This window comes from Struthio camelus, chromosome 1 (genome assembly GCF_040807025.1).
Source record: "Struthio camelus isolate bStrCam1 chromosome 1, bStrCam1.hap1, whole genome shotgun sequence".
Lineage (NCBI taxonomy): Eukaryota > Metazoa > Chordata > Aves > Struthioniformes > Struthionidae > Struthio > Struthio camelus.
In genome coordinates this window covers 101,936,187-101,943,011 of record NC_090942.1, presented here as the reverse complement: position 1 = coordinate 101,943,011, position 6,825 = coordinate 101,936,187, and the positions used below count along the sequence as shown (strand labels likewise).

At 39.5% G+C, this 6,825-nt stretch overlaps 1 non-coding gene across 1 annotated transcript; it reads left to right on the top strand.

Moving 5' to 3' along the window:
• Positions 1 to 6,309: 6,309 nt before the first annotated feature.
• Positions 6,310 to 6,383, top strand: TRNAI-AAU (transfer RNA isoleucine (anticodon AAU)). Its single transcript has one exon. It is a non-coding gene; the product is annotated as a tRNA-Ile (tRNA).
• Positions 6,384 to 6,825: the final 442 nt, after the last annotated feature.

Sequence of the window (6,825 nt, the reverse complement as noted above, 5' to 3'; positions counted from 1 at the left end):
AATACTTACTTCTTTACTAAGCTGCATTTAACATCTCAGTCTCTTCCCCCTCAGAACCAGGCAGGACCTCGTACTCCATCTTATCCCAACAAAGGCATAAGGCAAGCTGGAGTTTAGTGTTAACGTATATTTGAAAGGTTGTTTCTAGGTAGCAAAAATGATTAGATTTGTAAAGAAGTATTAGCCACACACTAAAAACTCTTTATGTAATTAGACTCCTAATGTCATAAACATAAAGTTAAATAATTTAACTGATCAAATGTGCTTTACGTATAGTGGAGGCAATCTGATGCTAAGTGTTGTCACTTGAACCAATTACATATTTTTTTTGTTTGAAATCTCAAAGTAAATGACCTCTAACCTTTTGGTTTGATAACCTTTCTCCTTTGGAACAAAAGGTCATTTAAGGTTGTAGCTTTCCTCCAGCTTGGCCCCTCTTGGAAGCAATACAGACTTCAACTCTCCTTGTTGGAAGTTATCTAAGACTAGTGCAAGAAAGGGATGAAAAGGTCATTCTAACCTTTTCATCCCTGTGCGTTGCCCTTAACAGAGTGATATTTTGTCACTGGGCTATATAATTAGGACCTCCTTCATCTCATTAGATCTCAGGCACCCTGTTGGGTTAGCAACAAGCTCAGCTATGTTTCCAAGGAAAGCTTTCTCTCCTGTGTGTAATGTCTTAATTAAATGAAGTCATTCTGAATCTTAAAACTTGGACAGGTTTAATTTTGATCACAAAGAAGAATACAAAAAAATCACCACCTTTCTATAGAAAAAAATCTAAAAGGTACTGGAAAAGTGTATTAATCTGCCTTATTGTAGAGAGGCCTTTGAGTGTTGAGAAAGAAAGCTTTAATATAATTAAGAACTTATTCTGTGCAGCTTCTACAGATTTCATGGTAATAAGGAAAAACAGTGAACAGTAGTTCTCTGCTTCCTCAGCTGCATTTTTCAACACTGCCAACTGCAAAATACTAAAGAGTGAAGGGGCAGTCAGCTTTAACCAAAGAATTCTTTGTCAGAAATGGTGCGTTTGGGTTAAATATTGGGGATAGATTTTGCAATGGAAATTGATGAAGCGCCCAATTTCCTCTCATTAGCAAAACATAAGTCAGAGTAAAGAAACTTTATAAATACTATTGCTAATCAGTGTTGGAGAGTACTTATTTTTGTGCATGTGTAGCTGACAAAATGCTGATCTTACACAATAAAACCTGAAACCATTCTCTGTGAGTTTTTCTGTAAGCTGGGATAGTAGCAATACTGTTTCCATTGCTTCTTTCACCCTATAGCACCCATAGCGAGAGTTTGGACATATTTACACTGAAATACAAGGAAAGAAGATGTAATAATTTCAAATCAGCTAGAATTTATGCAATCTTAACCTTACATTTTTAGAGGGTTTTTTTAGTAAAATCTGAATATCATGGATTTAAAGCCACTTCATATCCTGCTGAACAATACCATTTAAATAGAAAAAAGCATCCTTTTAACAGAACACTGTTACTGTACTTTAATCTCTACAGAGGCTGGAGGGATATGCACAAGAGCAAAATAAAGGCTAGCGCACTGGGCTGCTTAACTTTTGTCTTTTTGCTTGAAAGAACACCATAATATACACTAAATAGCTATGCAACAAGATGCTCAGAAAAACATACTCTTAGGTTACAAGGCTGTACTAAAGAACATAAAAACGTTCTCAATCTGGATCTTTTGTTTTAAACAGCGACCTGCTGACGCTACCATTTTTAGCAGTAGCTTAGGGTGATTTACGGCTTCTGTCCTTGGTGCATATGCACAGCTTTTGTGCTCTGCTTGTGCAGTGTGTTGTGGGAGGCACTGGACCTAATATTTTTGATCCTATCAGCACTGGCAAATCTGCAAGGGTGAGCTCAAAGATAGTAATGCATCATGTGGGAGGGCAGAGAGGGGAGTAATTATGTAAGTTATAATAAATTAATTATTCAAGAATAGGTTAGAAATAATAGAGAAAGTCTAGGGCAAACACCTGCAGTTGGAGGAATTGCTACTGACTGGAGAAAAGGTCATGAAAATACTGAAACAGCAGCTCTATATTGCAACATAAAATGTGAATTTTGAGCTCTGGAACTGTAGTGCTTGCCAGGCTAAGAGTTGTACCTAAGGTTGACCCAAATGGAATTCATGTTTGGGCCTTTTTCTTTCTCCTAACAGTTAGTCTTCTTTCAGTACCCATGTTTCAGAAATTATACCCTCAGGATTTGTTTTAATGGAATTATCTTACTTGTGAAGGTGTAGCACAGCTCCTGAAGGGATCTCTCATAGAGGTCAAGGAGATAAATGCATGTTGATTGCAGCTATCTGAATAAACATATGCCAACTGAGCTGGGGTAAGTTCCTCTAACACAATGAAATTCACTCTCTCTATGTGGGTGTCTGGCTGAAGGAGCATAGGACGCATTAATTTCATGTTAAAGCTTTCACAGAATCACAGAATCGTTTAGGTTGGAAGGGACCTCTGGAGATCATCCAGTCCAACCTCCCTGTTCAAGCAGGGTCACCTAGAGCATATTGCCCAGGATCACATCCAGACGGCTTTTGAATATCTCCAGGGAAGGAGACTCCACCACCTCTCTGGGCAACCTGTTCCAATGCTCTGTCACCCTCACAGTGAAGAAGTTTTTTCACATTAGTGCAAACAATCACATAAAGGCTCTTAGTAAGAGGGAAGATTGTAAGACAGATACTCGTAGCTGCTGACAAGCATTTATCTGGAGGGACTGAACTTTCTTAAAATCAAAGTGATCTAAAAGGGGAAAACAAGTTATGACCTTATAAGCGTCACCTCTGCTGTTGGACTGGCTTACCTGAAAAGGTAGAGTGCTGAAATGAATTGTAAATGAGTTGAGCAAGTCTCCAGCTGGCAGGGGGTAGTATTGTTTCCGCTTTCTCCTGCAGGTTTCAAATGACTCAAGCAGTTGGCCTTATCACTGAGGTTCAAAGGCTGCGAACTTGAGTACTTATATATTTGTGTGAAAATACTAGAGGAGCAGAGCATTTAGTCACATTTATTGAGCCAGAATGACAGGTGCTTGTTCCCCCAAATCCTTCCTGAGCTGAGTGCCTGCTTGAATTTCTCACTGATGGGATTTTCAGAGGGGCTGCTAGGAGACCCCAACAGAGAACTGTCACTAAGATAACAAAGATAGTCCTTACTTGTGCAGAAACTGTTTCAAATGCTCAATATGAAAGTCAACTTTTTGTGTTTTAAATGTTGGTATAAGAGCCATTCATATGAGACAAACTAGCCCTTAGGCTTTTGCAAGCCTTTTGAATTCAGTAAAAGAAAAATTCGCACTGTCTCCAGAAGTTGATTCCTAGCTGAAGATTTTCTAATCCTCATAGCAGCTGCAGCATTAATACTTAATGAGAAGGGTCCCTAGCAGACCCACTGAACAACGTATTTCACATTTAACAAACCCTAATTTCACATTCCTTTTATGTCTGAGCTCTTGGTGGGGAGGGGTTGTACTTGCTGACCAGTAAGTGATAAATAACTACAGAAGCTAGTTCAGTATGTAGGGAGTTATGGAAAATATTTTCAGTTTGGGATTGTTAAGACAGTGACAATAAAGATATGTTACTGAACTACCTCTGAGCATCTGGCTCTTCCCACGGTATAGTTTGTTTGTGAATGTGATCTGTACAAACAGCTTCTTATTTCATGGCTGAAGAGTAGTAACTGAACACGTTCACACAAATTTGCCATGAAAGTATTGTATCCCTTTTATCTTTGGACAGAGGAAATTCTTCAGGCAATGTTTCTTTTGATCAGTAAGTGCCAACTGAGCAGTCTGCTGCCAGCAGCAATGAAGCTGTAGGTATCTGTTTATTCTGTATTGACAGTATGGTCTAAAACAGAAATGCGTGAAATTAATTCCTTAAGTCCCCTGACACTGCCAAACAGAGAACAAGCTAATTGTGGCAATAGTGCTTACCTAGACCTACGGAAATGTGTTAGAGCGCTTATAGGACACAGGCTGCTGGACAGAGCAAGGAATGTATTATCAATCCAGTTAACAAGAAAATAAAACTCATTGTCACAGGGTAGAGCCTTCTTTTATCAATACCCTGAAACCTGGCCTGCAGAATGGCTGTGCTTCTGCAGCACAGCTAAGAATGATGCTGTCAGAACTGTCGGAATGAAAACAATATAAATCAAAGGAAAGGGTCTAAACGGTAAGTGTTCACCTCTCTGGATGTGTGCAAAACAAGAATTTGGGATTATAATCCTTGTTTTTAGGAAAATGAGGATCTTTTCTTCCAGCCTTTGGTGAAGGAGTCCATCTGTCTATTGTAAGCACTCTGTTTTAAGTACGGTTACTTCTAAACTTAACATCCTGATCTAACTGTACAAGATCTTTATTTTTTCTGTTCTTACTCCGAGATACGTATTCACACAGTGAGATCATCTACAGATGTGTACACAAGTATTATTCTGGTGTATCTGAGTAATTGGTATGCCCATGTGCCCAAACAGGCTGGTTATTGCTCTCTAGCACCATTACCAACGCTGCTCAGACAATCGTATTGAGAAGCTTAACCCTTCCGGAGGCTTCACAACTAGAACAGTCACAGTTCTGAGTTTACAGTCTCTGTAAAAGCAAAATGTCTAACAGTCAAGGAAAGGGAGAAGAACAAAGTAAATGTGGACCATGCACTGTTAAATGATGTAACCTATACAGTAAAGGTTGGGTAGTATATGCTAGCAGTAAATGTTTGGCAAGTGATACCTAAAACAGTGAAAAATCATGATGTTAGGTGGTAAAACAGAATAAAGCAGCAGAACCTTCTAGATTGTATTTTCTAGCTGTGATGGTAGGACTAACAATACCATTACCACATAGAAACTGCAGAGAACTACTGTCCAAGTTGGGTGGAAATGTCTTTTCCTTTTCTCTAGTGTAAGATTGCAGCCAGTAGTTAACTGTTGATCTGCTTCTTTCAGAATCAAAAACCTACATCTCATAAGTGTGCTTGCAGCTAATGCTCAAGTGAAATGTCAAAAGCTTAGTGGCAACAGATGACAAGAATCAGCTGCACAACACCAGCTGATTTTGCAGATAAAATCTCCATTCTCAACAGATGGTCTGATGTCCTGTTATCTCTATTCATGTTAGTTGTCAGAAATGTATCAAAATCTGGTACCCTAAAAATGAAAAAGACTATGGGCACATGGTTATCCAACCTCTAAGACGTGGCATGTATATTGATTATGCTGCAAAAAAAGTAGACCTCTAACTGATGAAAAGATCCTAGTTCCTTTCAAGATGAGCTGTAGGACCGTAGCTAAACATGGTCTAACTCAGAACCATGTGTGAAACGCTGTATTCTATTACAGAAGCTGGTGAAAATGTGATATGTGACGGAGAGGACCTGGTGCTTCCTACTGATGTATTTGAAACTCCCAGGGGAATCAAACACTGGACAAAATGTAACACTTCCTGCAGTGCCTCACCATACTTGAGCATTTTGAATATATGATATGTGTTGTAGGTTTTGAAAGACAGCTGCCAACCTATTGTGATAACAACTGCTTAATTTAAGCATTTAAAGTCTTTAATTTCCTTAGATGAAAAAGGATAGCAATTGTGAATATAATGAAGAGCGTGAAAATAATATTAAAACAATTTTCAGGCCAAATGCTCAGTTCGCTATCATTATTATTTCTATATCATGTCAGGTTGATAATTGTTTTAGTTTAATCAATGGACCAGAATACTGAAGCTGTTTTAGGATTCAAAGAGTATCAAAGTTAGGAAATGCTACTCAGGTAGCAGAAGCATCACAGTTTAGACACCTTTGTAGAACTGGAAAAAAGATGCTTCCTGTGGTTAAAGTCCTGTGTGCTATAAATATGAAAGCTGAAAAACTGAATTTATACAGACAGTGAAGAGACTGATAAAGAGCTTTATATTAATCTGGGTTTCCCTTTCAGACTATAAGAGCCAACATGGCCTATTTTCAAGGACCTTGGCAAGACCCATATATCTATGGCTGAGATATTGGTGGCCTTAGAGAACCATTGCTTAACGTTTTCAGTCTTGATTATATTTCCTTTTCAAAACCACATTGATAGCACTTTGTCACAGCTTTTGGTACTCTATCTGGTACTAACGTAGCATTATTGGAAAGATACTTGAAAAATATAAATTGCCTGAAGTCATACTTAACACCTAAATTTAATTGCTAGATAAAACATTTTCCTCTTGCCTTATGAGGATGTCTTATGTACATGATGATGTCTTATGAGGATGTCTTATGTACCGCGGCCGGTTAGCTCAGTTGGTTAGAGCGTGGTGCTAATAACGCCAAGGTCGCGGGTTCGATCCCCGTACGGGCCAGGTGTTTTTGACAGGCTAGGAAGGCGAGGTGGTGGAGTTGCTCTTTATGTGAGGGAGCAGCTAGAATGTGTGGAGCCCTGCCTAGGGGTGGATGAACAGGTGAGAGCCTATGGGTAAGGATTAAAGGGCAGGCTAACATGGGTGACACTGTTGTGGGGGTCTACTACAGGCCACCTGATCAGGAGGAAGCCATCGATGAGGCCTTCTACAGACAGCTGGAAGTAGCCTCATGATCACAGGCCCTGGTTCTCATGGGAGACTTCAACCACCCTGATATCTGTTGGGAAGACAGCAAGCTAGGCACAAACAGTCAGAGAGGTTCCTGCAGAGGATTGATGATAATTTCTTGACCCAGGTGGTGGAGACGCCAACGAGGAGAGATGCAATGCTAGACCTTGTACTAACGAACAAAGAAGGTCTAGTTGGAGAGGTGAAGGTTGGA